Genomic DNA, 14,438 nt, shown 5'->3' with positions numbered 1-14,438 from the left:
AGAACTATGTGCATTTGATTTTTTCCCTAATAATCTCAGATGTAGTTTTGTTGTAATGTAGTACACACTTCATATTGATTAACATGTCTGTAAGTGAGATATGCATTTTATAGGCACATTCCAAAGTGAAGCATGAAATCGAACTGTAAATAATTACATTTTTTGAAAGAGTGGGTTTTTTTTTTCAGTTCTGTGGAAAAATTCGTACTAACTGAAACAAAGGTTTCATTAAAACTAAAAACAAATTTACATTTGTAGGAGTTTCAGCACTGTTGTTTTCAATTTGTTATATGCCTTTACCTGGCATGCTATTTCACCCTTCATGACACACATCGATACCTTCTTTATGTCTGGCTATTACCACTCATTTAAAAATCTATTTTACATGATTCTTTCAGCCAAAAATGGACCATAATGACATAGAATAGAGCCTGTGCTTCATAAATTCTCCCAGAATCAATACTTTGGCTGGGAATTTGTCAGTCTTACAAAGCTATGCATCATTAAACTTTACTATTATTACAGTGGACTCTGCTTCAAAGTTCACTACCTAGCTGATATTGGATGAACCCATTTAAACCAAGGGAAAAATATGAGACATGAATGCTTCTGTACTGACATGTATTTATCTGTATAATATTTAATTTATGAAATATAAGTAGGTCTTAAACTGCTTATTGGTTTATGGGCAAAGTTCAGCAATATCATCATTAGAGATTATGTGCTGATTATTGGCAAATGACTTTATCCTGAATCCATTCAGATTATTTCAGATATGACTTATTTTGCACATAGGATCTTATGCATTAATTATACAACAGTGAATTCGTGAGCACAAACATTCAATTTGAACTCAGAATATTTTTCCAGCCAAATCACATTAGAAGTGTTTTTATTGATACTGGATGTTAGGAATTTTTTGTCCTATGCCTGTTTGTAAGTTTAGGATTTTTTAGTAAGACTACTAAAATTATTTGTGCAAATGTGTTTGTTGCACGCAGTTGATCACATCCTATTCCTCAGTATTCTGCATGAAGCATTTAACTTCTCAGCAAAGATTTTGACCTGGCTCCCAGACAAAATAATGAACAAACAATTGTGTTTGGAAATTTATGGTGACATACAAAAGACTGTTTATTTCTACTACTCAGGTCTTCAGTACTGAAAACACACCCACAGATCAGGTTGTATAAGGGTTACAAGCAGAGGAAAAGCTACATTCCTCTGACAAAAGATTGTCTGTATGCAATAAATGAAGCTGGCTATATCTGCCCACCTCAAATTCTTGCTTGACTGACCCGTTCCTGGATATGAGGTTTATCAGACCCCACTGGTCAGCCTTCTTCCCCTCTTCTGCAGCACTCCTGGTGCAACCAACAGTCTGCTCAGATGGGAGGGGTCATACCAGCACCTGTGGGTATTGTGCTTTACCAACCACATGCAAGTAAGTACTTGAGAAAATACTCAGATTTGGGATTAAATAAGTGCATAGGGATCAGAATTAACTGCACTGGTTCAAAGGGCTCTTGGTTGTTCCTACCTCAAGGAAACACGGAAGCGTACAAGGCTCCAGTGAAATCACAAACTTTTTAAAATGCAAGTATTTTTTTTTAGTCCCATGAGAAGTCACCTGCGAAAAGATAAAGGACAAAATCGATGGTTTGTTGGCAGGCAGGCACACACACAGGCACACGTCCTCTCTATCCTCTCCTTGGGTTGCTACAGCTGCCTGTCTGCTGTCTCAGCATCCCCTCTTGCACTCAGGAGATCACAAAAAGGAGAAAACAAAAAGGGTCATTATTTAAGAGGCGCAGGTGTGAAAAGACTTTCTAAACCATAGACTTGGTGCACCTGCTCCAGTGAGTATTGCTGGGAATTGGGACAGGTGTGCTAATCTCCAGGCCTTGCCAGGCTTGTAGGGATTGCTGGTAATGGACACTGTGTGCTGTTTGCACACAGAAGAAAATAGCACAGTGCCAGTCTCACTACATCTTTGTTTGGTGATCCTGTGAGCAAGTATCAGATCAGTGATAAAGTTTGCATTTTAAAACCTGTGCTCCTATTTTTGATTGCCTTGATTACTTCTTTTCTAACTCTTTAATACTGAAAAGAACAACAACAAAAATAAGGCAGATTAGAATATCTAGTTTGAGTTTATAGTCCTCATAGATGTTAATTTCAGTTGCTTTTTTACTAGGTATCGGGCTCCTCTTACATACTTTATCCAGAGGAGAGTATGTTACTGAATTGTTTGCCAGTGCTTTGATAGTATCTTAAAGGTATCCACAAGATCAGGTTTATCATTCGAGGCCCAAGTTTACATGAAGTTTTTGCTTGGTACCATAGTAGTTTTGCTGGAATCAGTGTTCCAATACTACAGCACTAAAGATGCTGCTAGAGAGTCATTAATGAGCCACCAAAACCTACAGCTTTAATACTTAATTTGAAATATTCGCACAGCTGAAAACCAGGTGTATCTATGGTCTCTCACGTACTTCTTGTGAATTTTTTTCTATATACACATAAAATATCTGTTATATATAGATTTCTCATCACAGAGAATAGTTGAACTAAATGTAATTTATGCATTGGAAGTTGAAAGTAAAATAAAGCATAGAGAATTATATAAAAATAGTAAGATGACTTACAAAACACTGGTGTACGTGGCATAGATGATAGAAGATCCCCAAGGTTTTAGAGAAATTGTTCAGCTATTCATTAGTATCGAGCACTTCCTTGGGGACACTGGCTACATAGAATTGGAAAGATAAACTTACCCTTTCATACGCACTCCCATTCAGAACCTTTCACAGCACTTCCAAGTCAGAGAATATGACAAAGATACAACTACTGTCTTCATTATTGTATTATTATTTTTTCATTTATAGCACACACATGCCTGGCATTTCACAGATAAAAGGCATTGCAGAGCCTCTATCCCTGGCATCTTACAATCTAATCTAATCAGCACAAATTGCACAGTAAGTTAAGCCACAATCAACATATGTATATCTCTGTGGAGAAAAAAAAGGATATGTGAAAACATTAAAAAAGCAGAAAAGGTTTTCTAGGAAATGTTCCCTTTTTTGTTTGATTTTACATAGCTTAATTTCTTTAGTAATGCTGGACTGGTAAGGAGAAAAGAGTGACAGTGGGCTGTTCTTAAGCAATGATGAGAGGTGGAAAGGGAAGATAAAGAAAACTAAAGGAAGAAAATGAGGAGTTGACAGAGGGGGAATGAGGTCATTTGATGCACTAGGGAAATGTGGAAAGGAGTTGACTGCTTGAGGCAGAGGCAGCAGCCTGGAAGAGAGTATGAAGGCACAAAGAGACAAAAGGAGCACAGTGCAGGGCAGAGTCTGCAGAGTGAACATGGAGTATCTGGGGAAGCAGTAGGAAACAAGAAAGGAAAGTCATTACAAGGTGTTTTGTAAGGTGAGTGCTGATGTATTGAACTGAGAGTTAGTTGAAGAAAAAACTGCCAGCCTCAGATACATCAAAGTGTGTGGGACACATTCTTCTTCCAAAACATCTGTATAAATGGTGCACAGCTTTTGCTGCAGTCTTTGGGTTGAAACAGCAGACGTGTCTTTGCATGAGCCTTTTGAATCTGAGACTCTTTGTGACACATGCTGAATCTACATTGGGCCAAGCCAAAAGAAACATCCCTGCTGTCCCTCCCATAGCCTACTCACCTGTTTGGTCCCTAGCTGACTGAAAGATTAAACCTTTCAAACCTACTATGAAGGTTTTTATGCATGAGCTACAATATTGACCCATCTGAACATCAATAGTACAGTTCTCATAGATGTGGTGAAACTGGAGTTTCATCTAGGCGGTCTGCGGCTAACAGCAATACCTGCGTTTTAAAATGTTTTTGTTTTTTTTCATTAATGTTGCTACAGAAGAGATGCTGATATACTTCTCACTGACTCCAGCGTACTTAGTTTTAGCCTACTCCATCTATTGAAGCAGTCAGTTCTACCAGTGCTGCTTTAGTCTCTGAAAGTTCAGAAGCAGGAGTGATTCTGTAGCTCTCTGCCTAACAATCTGTTGTGTTGACATTTGAGGAACATCTAGCATATTTCCAGTGAATATATTCTTATGGGAAATTCCTGTTGGGCTGCATGAAGGGTAAGATTTATATGGTATTTTCTCTATTTAATGCTCTAGCGTGTTTTAAAGACTCCATATATTTTGATATAAGTCTATATTCTATTTTATGGATTTTTCAGAATTTTCTCAGTTGTATTTATTGTCCCCACAGCCTTGTGTTCTTCCACAAGACATTTGTCTTTTAGGATTTAGGCCCTTGCTTTTAGGAATCTATTTTAAACCAAATTCTCTGCTTTTTGTTTTGAAGTCAATGCACAGGCAAACCATCCAGAGGGAGTTATAGATATTGCATTCTCTAAACAAACAGATCCAAATTTAGAAATTTTTTTGAAGTATCATTTAGTAAATAAGGTTTTGTTGTTGTTGTTTTGTTTGTTTTCTGTCTAAAATTCATTAGGAGTAAATGGTTAGTGGGAACAGTTCCTTCTCCAAATCCAGAGTGCTTGAAGTCCTTCCTGTGCTGCCTTTATCATCTTTGCAGAGTTCAACGATTACATATTTGACTTCAATTTACAAAAGCTTACCACTAGAGTATAGGTAATATATTTGGTGTTTCGATATAATCTGTTTTGTGAGCACTACTGTCAATATCTATAAATTTCTCTCAATACACCACACAAATGTTAACATTTTCCTTTTGACTATTATTTACTCTAAAATAATAAGGATGTTCAGGAGGAAAGAGGGAGAGGAATGTTTTGGATGATTTGTCAGTTACAACTCAGGGGACTACAGATGCGACTAGTCTTATTTTTATATTTATTATAAAATTAAATGTTGACATAAGGTCTGAGGGATTTGCATGAATACAACAACGTCATTATTAAACAGCTGGGATCCTTGAATTTTTCAAAACTAATTCCAGGAAAAAAAAAAAAAAAAGAAAACATACGGTAGAGTATAGAGTAGAATGAACAGTTCCTCTTGTTTTCTCAAGAAATTACTCTGCTCTTTTGAAAAATTATCAGCAGTGGTAATTTTTAGTGCTTCTTTCATTTAGTACTTTTTACATTTTTCACATGACATCCATAAAGCTGTAACATGTATATTGATACACTTTTTGCTATACCAAGTGCCAATTGGAATATGATTGTGCACTATTTGTCTCCTTGGACAATAATGAGATATGTTTGTGCTGTTTCACATAGTTTTGGCTGTATTGAAACATCTGGTTTCAGAGAAGGGCTGTATTAAGCTAAGGTTTATGCCTGTCTATCCTGGCATATTGGGAACAGAAGGTCAAATTTTGTATTAAACGGGTGAATGGAGGGTGAGAAGTCAAAGACAGGTGTCCCTGGCAGTGCTGCCAACTGTTTAAAGCCTAACATCTGCTGGCAAACTCACTCCAGCCAAAACCAGTAATGGACCAGAGTGGTGTTTGTATACATCCCAGTTCCTTCGCCATGTAGTTGTCATTATCTTTTATACATCAGGGCACCTTAATTGCCCTCCTCTGATGAAACTGCTGGGCCCTCAGCAGCTGTAGAGTTAGAGAGGTTTTGCTCTCCATAGAGGTGGTGCTCTCCCTTGATCAAGCAGAGCCGCACCAGCCATTGCCTTTGTGGTCCATATGCTCACCACGACAAGCAAGTGTTGATAAGAAATTGCATGTTTGTTAATAACATTCACAGCCATCGAATGAAACTCATGAAGTCTAGTACACATCCTGTTATCCTGACTGAAGATTATATATTATTATCCTTTTTATTCTACTGCTTGCCACTTAAATTGTGGTTGCGTCAGTGTGTAGGTAGTTTCATTAACTCCTGAAATAGTCCTACTGAATCCTTTCCCTTCTCATTAAGTGGGCCACTGAAGGGTCAGTACAAGTGAGAAGACCAAAACAGGTGGTACTAATTTTGGAATCAACTATTAGAAATAGAAACTCTTCTGTTCTTCCAGGAGCAGCCAGGCACATTGAAGTTCACAGCTGTTCTTAATGCTATCACTCTTACACTAGAACACACCTTATTCGGGACGTGCTGAGTACAGAATATGGATAAGAAATGGTTCTGCTTGTCAGTAAGACATCTTTAGCTAAGATTAGTAGCCACATTTCTGAATTTTTCTAATGAAAGATTTGTCAAAAAAACTGTAGACAAGTTTGCCTCAAGCTCTTTCTCAGTTTTCAAACCTACACTTCTCAGTTTACTGAAATAGTAGGGGATGCCAAATTAGTATTCAAAAAATCCCAAAGGGCTGACAAGAAGCAGTCTTTTTTTTTTTCTTTTTTCTGTCTGTCGTCAGTCTTTCTCTCAAGCATGGAGTTTCAGCATTAACATTTGGAAAGCGAGGTCTCCTCATCACAGCATGCTGGCTTCTAGTGAAGTCTTTGCAACTTGTCAGTAAAACTTTCAATGTTTTGGAGGCACAAGAGCACAATACATCATATTTCCAAATTTCATTCACTCCCATCTCTGTGGTTCTTAGGAGAAGAGAAATTGTGGCCAAATTCTTTTCATATCCCCTTACACCTATTCTGTATGTCTTCTACTCATGCTTATTCAGACAAGTAAGGGAACAAAAGCTCCTGCTGCTCACTCAACTCTTTGTTCCAGCTGTCCAAACTAAAGGCTGTACTCTGAGCCAGACTATTTCCTCACATCCATTTCTTCTTTATGTATAATTTGGATAGAAAGAGGGAAGGATGAGCCTGGCCTTCATACTGGCACTCTTTTCTTACATAGGTACAATTCTTCTATAGCTAGCAAGCCAGATGAGTGGGAAAAAGAAACAACAACAACAACAACAAAAAAAAAAAAACCTGACTTTCATAACTGTAGCTTTTGTGGAGCAAAATGAGTGAAAATGAAGAATTATCTATTTCTGAGTAGTGGAAAAGTTGTATTGCTATGTCAGTTATAGAACTAGGAAAGCCTTCTGCAATATTCTATTACGCAGGCTACAGTCTGCCTCTGAACTGATCCATTCTTACCTGCAAGAAATCTTCCAGAAAACTGTGATCTTTCGTTTTTAAAATTCCGGTCTTGGAAAATACACTGCTATTACATGTTATGCCTTATTCATGACTACACTGAAAGTTCGATCTTGCTTTTAGGGTCTAGGAGACAAATTTATCCTTCTTAGTAGTACAGAGAGCATTTAGTAAAGCAAATGCTTTTCCTCCAGTGAGCAGAAGGAAAAAAGGAATAACTGGAAAAGGCCTCAGTGAATTGGAGCATCTCTAGGGAGATCTCCAAGCTTCAGTAAGCAGAGCTCAGGAAAGCTGGGATGAGGTTGATCTAATGAGTGCATCATGACCTAGTGAATCAATTGGCCATTCAAGCTGTGCTTTGCCTCTACAGCTGATTTGAACTGATTTGTTCTGCCAGTTTATGGATACAACTGAGTGATTTTCAGAACTCAACCTTGTTGTTTAAACTCTCCACAATTTCTCCCTAATTATGTCATCTCTAGTTCATCTTTATGGTTCTAACCTCAGTTCATGACTGTGTGCACTTTCTTTCCTTTGTGCAAAGAGCTTAGGTCCTTGTTCATGGCAGTTTGCATAACTGACTGTAAAACTAAGGGAGTTCTGAGTTAAAGACCAAGCTGAATTTTACTAAGGGATGGTGCTTAACAAATCATCCCTTGACTGCTGATAGCATGCCTTTGTTCAGCACATCTTCTGGACAAAGACACCCATAATAGAAATGAACTTTCTCAGTGAGGAAGAATTTTAAAGCTTCTCATCATAAACAGCACTTTGGTATGGGCTTGAGATGTATAGAAATACCAAGGGCATACCATGAATCCTTGTACTTAGACTGAGCTAACCTGCCAGTTCAGACGTAGATGCCAATCACTTGAGTTAGCTGTGCAGGATAAACATCTGAGAATTAAGTACAAGTGCTAAGGCACATCCTAATGTTTTTTCTTCAGACTTCAATTTCCACTGACTTCCAGTAAAACTGTAAGATTTTTTTATGGCCACTTGCTTACTGAAATCTAAACAAAACTAAACTGTCTTGTTAAAAAAAGGTCAGATTGAGAGCAGTATGTTCCAGAAGACATAAAAGCAACTAAAATCTGAACTCAGGATGGAAAATGAAATTAATTCCATCTTTGACTCTTTCAATACCCTTGTTAGAAACCTATAGCCAAGAGATTTTTAAAGCTCAATTTTGCATTTTTAGGGAAGGATATTTGGTGCTTCTTCTGGAAATTCACTGTGAGTTTTCTTATGTAACTTTTGCAGAATTTGCTACATCAGGACTAAATCAACTTATCATAGAATTTAGGTAGTGGTAGGGGTTTTTGTTTGGTTGGTTTGTTTTTAACCTTCTAAAGGCTTTCTGCAGGATTTTAAGGGCACAGAACACTTAAACTGTTTCTGACATGTATATTAATGTGAACTGTGTTTCTCATCATGAAATTATTTTCACTTAGCATACAAGAAGTAGAGAACATTGAAGAAGAAATTTTTGATTCTTAATGAGAATCAGTACAGTTATAAAGATAATCAGATTACTCAAAATGTTAATTACTCTAATTTGCTGCAGTCTGATACAAAACAAAGTTAGATATTGCTTCTCCCTTCTTGCCAGAAATATCACTGCTAAGTGTCTTTCTGAACTTTTTAAACATACTTACTTTTTGTATATTTCTAAAATCACTGTTTTCCACAAAACAAAGGGTGCCACTGAAAAGATACATACAATATATCTTGGCTGAATTCATAAGGAATGGAGAAAAGAAAAAAAAAATAAAATTATTGGTTTTCAAATCCTCTTTCTGTGTTTAAACCTACTCCAGCTCAATTCATACTGAATGCTAGTAACATCATGTAAATTTTGGATACAAACTTTGGTTTTGGAGTAAACACCCTAACTTAAGCATGTAGAAAAAGGCTGTCTGACTCCTGAAATTTTTCAGTCTACTTTTATTTATATATATGTATTTTAAAAATATTTAAAAAATAGTTTGTCTTTGTTTCAGTGTTAAGATGTGTAATCCATCCACTTAAATTGAGTTCTCGAGGATGTATTTGGTTTGTATAGCATACTCTTCACTAGTTTTTTTTTAGCTTCTTGCAGCTTCATAATACTGAAACATAAGGAGATGATGAGATAATTAAAGTTCCAGATAGGTAAAATGTTTAAATCATCAGTTTAACTTGGTTTGATATGCAGTTCTGCCACATGCTTGTAGGAGTTGGAGATCCAGGTCTGTCATTCACTAAAAACAATTTTGTTCCATAGTTCCTGGAAGTAAGGAATTGTTTCCATCCAGGAAGGACTGCCGCATGGATTGTAGGAGGGTGCTGCAGTCTACTGATATTCCTTCAAAGCTTTCAGAAAGGTTTTAAGAGCTGATTGTTGTGGAAATTTAAAACTTTTATGTCATCTTCTTGTAGATATGCATCATATTCTCCTTCCACTCCAGTCTGACTAGGGTGTGTTGTAACTCCATACCTGTGGTAATTAATGTGGAAGGACATGCTGCACTAGTTGCTGATAACGAGAGAGATGTCAGGAGGTTTAAGGAAGAGAAGACATTTAAGACGCTTTTACCTATGAAAACTGTTTGCAGAAGTGTCAGGAATATAAGCCTTTCCACATTTCAGTCTTTACATTACTTCAATATTAGTCATTTCAACCAAAAACTCACTGCTAAAAGTACAAGATTAATTCATTTTCAGGAGGTTGCAGTAATTCTAGTTGTGTGAAGGTGGGTTTTATGGTGGGAATGCTTCTTTCCTGAAGTTGGATTTTGATTGACAAACTCATTTGATGTGAAAATATCACATAGCCATCAGGTGGTTAAAAGCTTTCAGCTGTTTCTAGCCTTGCCTGAATTTGAACCAGTGACCTAAAGGCAAAAAGCTTTGTATCTCATTAGCAAAGCCCTCAGATATGCTGTGCACCCCTTCAGTTCAATTCAGTTCAATTTAAATTAAAAAAAAAAAAAAAAAAAATTAGCTGAGATATGAAACATAAGAGAAGCATTTTAAGTTTAATTTTCTATGTGTTTTTTCAAACATTGGGAAATGGAGAGAGTTTCAAAAGAGAGATGATTTAAAACAAATTAACATGTAGCCACTGCCATGACTGTTTAAATGTCAGAAAACTCTAATCTAAGCAGTGCTATTTCCAGCTGTGACTAAAGAAAAAGCAGGAAAAAAGCAGCTTTGCTTCTTTGCTGTTCTAACATATTTCTAATAATAAAGATCACTGTCTTTGAACTCTCCCAACCTTACTCTGTTCTCCTTTGCTAAAGCCATTAAAATGATTAGAACCTCAAGCAGGGTTACAGTGTTAAAATGCTTGACTTTTCCCTTTCTACAAACAGAACCAGCTTGTTTTAAATGTGGCACACATAACAGTAATCTAGTCTAACTCTTCTATCAGTCCAGCTAAATTTCTTCAACAGATTTGCCCAAAATTGTGTTGAAAAACATAAATCACTGGATTAAACTTGTAGAGAATGATGAAAGCTGAATTTGTGTATATACATGTGGTGGTACAAATGGACTCTTTTATTGTTTAACCTGAGTGAAAGCAATAAATTTGAAGCAGGTTTAACTGATGATATTGGTAATCCACAACAGATTTCATAAATGTTGTTGAATGAACTTTTTTTTGTTGTTGTTGAGTAATCTCTGAGATTAAAGAAGGGACAGATAACCCAGTCAGTTGAAATTCACATTATTTTCTTGTTTAAGTTTTGATTTGAATGAAAACTGTAACAATAATTGCTTTTTTTATATATTCATTAATAGAATACTTGAATTAAATCCTTATTAAGCATCTTGAAAGCCAATATGAATCCACTCCACAACAGACATTCTCAAGAGCAGAGAACATTCTCACTGAAGTTAGCTTAAACTCCACTTAAATGTAGAAGTTAAATACAGATTGTTAATTTTTAGGGGTTTTTGCAGACTGTGTTAATTCCCCCTTTGGACTGTAAGGGAACATGATTCTCCTGTAATTTATTCTGCCCTATAATTTAGGAAGCTCTTTCTTGGCAATTATGTGAAAGCAATATTTAGCTGCAGGGAACCTTTACAGTGATTTGAATTTTCCAGATAAGAAGGACTTCAGCGTAAGCAGTTGTGGGTGTGTGCTGACACAGGCATCATTACTACCTTTGTCTCCATTTGATAATGATGGAACACGCCATACAAATCTATGGCAACAGTGTGCTTAAGGAGAATATTTCATGAGTGGTAAAAAATTATACTGAAGAATAAGTAATTATTATATCAATGCATTACTGATATAACCTAACTGGACTAAAACATTCAAACTGAAATCCTTGAAAAATAATGTTTCAGACTTGACCCTGCTGAAATCAGTTAAAATCAGAAGCAGGATTTGCAATAGCTGTAGTAGAGCTAGGAGCTCCTAAGTCTTCTGCTTGGCGCAATTTGAGTGAGAGGTGAAGAAATTTAGAGTCAACCTTGCAGAAGTTTAAGAAGCTGATTTTGTGAAGGTACTGTTTTGACGTTCATATCCTTCTCGTCATGCTTTGTTGTTTTTTTTTCTTTTATATTTTAGACCAACTCATTTGGCTCCCACATCTAGAAAGATGGGCTGGTATGTAAGCTGTGAAATGAGCAAGGCAGACTGACAACTAGTAAAGCACACATGGATATATATATACATATTCTTACACAGTGCAGGAAAATGAGGAAAAAGATTTACAAACATTGAAATTTTAGTAAGTATTGCATCATGTATTCTAAGTATTGCTTAAAAAAAAACACTTGAGTATAGTCATTCCTGTGCTTCTTATCAAATGTTTTTGATGATTTAGATTTAACACATTTGGATATTTAGATATGTGTTTGTTTGTCAGGGAGAAAAAACACTCAGCTAAATTCTTCTCTGATACTGATTGAGCGAGACGTTTAATTGTCTGCTTAATTTAAAGTATCCAAGTTATCTTATCTAGAAAAATGAATCATCACATGGTTTAAGTTACCCAGGTGCTTAAATGGCTGCATGAACTCAGTGATATCTATGTCACACAATATTTCCAATGTCATTGGTGTTTCTCAAATTTTACCTGCCTGTCACTAGGAATAGTTTGCCCCATGCTGTGTTTTTTCCCGCAGTGTATGTTTTAATTCCTGAACCACACTCTCCACATTAAACTTTTCTCTATGACAATTCCAGTAACATTTTCTAATCACAAAATAATATTTACCATCTTCCCTCATGTGGTTTTCAGAACAGAGGGAGCTGCTGCAGTTCTGTAGAGGTCGTGAACCTGGTTGATGAAGCACAGATGAATATAAAGTATTCTACTGAGCTTAACGGGCTTTATTAATGTGCAGATTCAATACACATTTTTATTTAAATTCATCTGAAGGCTAAAAGACAGATATTTCAATTGTTATTTTGCATTTAGTTTTGTGAAATTAGTTTTGCATGTTTTTAAAATAGAAGTGTGATTAGATATCTACAAATTACTTTCCATTAATTACAGTCACCGCACCTAATAGTGCTTTTGGACTTTTAATGGAAGAATCAACCAGCAATTTAATTTGAAATAGATTTGAACAAGGTTCTTTCTATAAAGTAGAACTGCTTCTTGTCCCTAATCCATACATTCAATCTCAGTGCTGACTAAGACGCAGACTTTATATTTCTTTTTTTTTTAAAGGTCAAAAAAATTTTTTTTTCCTTATTTTCTGCCTCTCTTCTTTAATAGGTTTCTATCCATAAATAGGAATATAGCATCAAACCACTGGCACTAAGTAAAGCATTTTCAAAAGGCTTAAGTCATCTCTTCTGAGCTTTAGTCACGTTCATACCTGATTTGAGACTAGTTTTTAATGATACTGAATGAAATAAAGATTTAAACAAGTGCTCATTGAGATTTTTTTTCAAAAATGTATGTCAATTACAATGAAATATATGCCTTAATTCAAGTGGTAGTTCTGTAAATTCTTGTATTATTTTATATGCATACATTAAGCATCTAAGTCATTGAAGTCTTTGGCACATACTTCCTTTGCAGAACTGCTGGGTGAGATGCTATCATGTTCCACCCTTCTCTCTTTCCCCACTGCTGAAGATTACTGCTCCCACTGGAGAGCTGGCAGATTGAGACACACACCCACATCTCAGTCATGTCAGTAAAAAGTCTGAGGCCTTTAGTTTAAATTGCTGACTGAGGCATCCATCTAAGCTCCAGGACTTTGCATTTAAGCAGCTGAGAAGCACGTATGCATTCCATTCCCCATATTCAGCAGAGGGGAAAAACAGATAGTGGGAGAAAGTATCTGGTAATTTTCTTATGTTAACTCTGTTGCAGCCTATTGGTATATGTCCTTAGTCATCTAAATTCCCATTTTCAAATATGTCCTAGGCATTCCTAAGAGGTTGGTTCTTAATGTATTTAGGTGATGAAATTATAGCAGGTTGTTGCCAAAGAGTGGCATGTTACAGTTTGTACTGGTAAAAACACAGCTGAATAGGCGTTGGCTGCCATTTCTCTCCTAGTATTCAATCTTAGAAAGAAATGGAGCGTTGCTTCCTGAAAGGTTGTAGTAAGATGCCCACTGAGCAACTCTGCAGATGCCAACTCTGCCATCTGGCACAGTCCTACGTGCTTCATGCCAGCAAGATATCCCAGACACCAGCTAAAATGAAATGCATACAGCATTCCACAACTCTCTATTTATCAGTAAAGAAAAGATATGTATGCCAATAGGATTAAGCTGTTGTTTCCATAATATAGAGGAGCCAGCCAAAATATTAATACTTCTGCTCTATGACTTCTGCTCCATTTTCTGGCACTGAAACTTCAGCTGCTTAGCAGCTTTACCAGTCCATTTTTCTGATCAGAGGGGCAAACTACCATTCATTTTTTCCTCACTATCTTCTCATTTGCACTGGACCTGTTGCTATTAAACAAACTTCATTTCAAAGCGTTTCATTTCACTGAAGCTTTATCTGCTCACATTTTAATTCTGTATTTGTGAACCCTTGACACAAACATCTGAATATTTGGGTTATAGGACTAAGATATTCAATTGCAGAAAAAGTTAGTGCAGCTTGAGGACTTTTAATCACATTTATGCTTTTTGATCCTGCAGTATTCTAATTATGAAGCATGTCAGACCTGTTCTTAGGCTGCTCTGGGGCACAAAGGAGTCATTGAATCAGCTTGAAGACTGCATAAGTGCAAAGTCACTCCTTCCCTCTAGTCGCGTCATCTTAGTTAGTTGTTAGGTTTTATAGGGAAATAAGGGAGTTTTTGTTGTGAAGGGTGGTTTTAGAAGAGCTTTGCATCAGTGTAGAAAAAAAACCTGTCCTTTGTTATTGGAACATCCAGCTTCATATCTGATCTTTGTTACACTGCTTCAT

The 14,438-nt window shown here is 36.4% G+C and overlaps 1 long non-coding RNA gene across 2 annotated transcripts in view; it reads left to right on the top strand.

Annotated features, from left to right (window-relative positions):
• The window catches only part of LOC122161010, a 204,232-nt gene that overhangs the window by 119,162 nt on the left and 70,632 nt on the right, over positions 1-14,438 (top strand). The window contains exon 3 of one of the 2 annotated variants that reach the window (XR_006169024.1): positions 11,619-11,692. The exons of the other annotated variant lie outside the window; for it this stretch is intronic. This is a non-coding gene — a long non-coding RNA (uncharacterized LOC122161010). Of the gene's footprint in view, positions 1-11,618; positions 11,693-14,438 lie in introns of those variants that run through there. 2 annotated transcript variants of the gene reach the window in all.

Source organism: Centrocercus urophasianus, unplaced genomic scaffold (assembly GCF_019232065.1).
Source record: "Centrocercus urophasianus isolate 14NV4802_14NV808 unplaced genomic scaffold, USGS_Curo_1.0 seq_18, whole genome shotgun sequence".
Lineage (NCBI taxonomy): Eukaryota > Metazoa > Chordata > Aves > Galliformes > Phasianidae > Centrocercus > Centrocercus urophasianus.
This window is presented reverse-complemented; position numbering and strand designations above follow the sequence as displayed.